Below are 340 nucleotides of genomic sequence, written 5' to 3' on the forward strand. Positions count from 1 at the left end.
AGATTACTTTGAGAATATAGTGAACATTTATAGTTTCTGAGTAACTAAATTCTCTATATATAATGCATAGCAATGGGCAAATACATGCCTAGACTAAGATACAACCCCCACTAAGCTTGTATAAAATTTTACCAGTAGAAAAGTAGCCTTTCAAATAAAACATCATGCCTTTTACAGTAATTATTCTACGAATGTGTGTAATAAAATTTAATATCATGTGTATTGATGTTTTTTTTTACTTTTTCATTTCATACACAATATAGGAGTTGGTTCCCTAAAGACACTGATTGTATAGTGTACAAAGCATTGAGTATCTACATGTTACAGGCATCGAATATTC

Source organism: Limulus polyphemus, unplaced genomic scaffold (genome assembly GCF_000517525.1).
Source record: "Limulus polyphemus unplaced genomic scaffold, Limulus_polyphemus-2.1.2 Scaffold2072, whole genome shotgun sequence".
In the NCBI taxonomy this organism is placed as follows: Eukaryota; Metazoa; Arthropoda; class Merostomata; order Xiphosura; family Limulidae; genus Limulus; species Limulus polyphemus.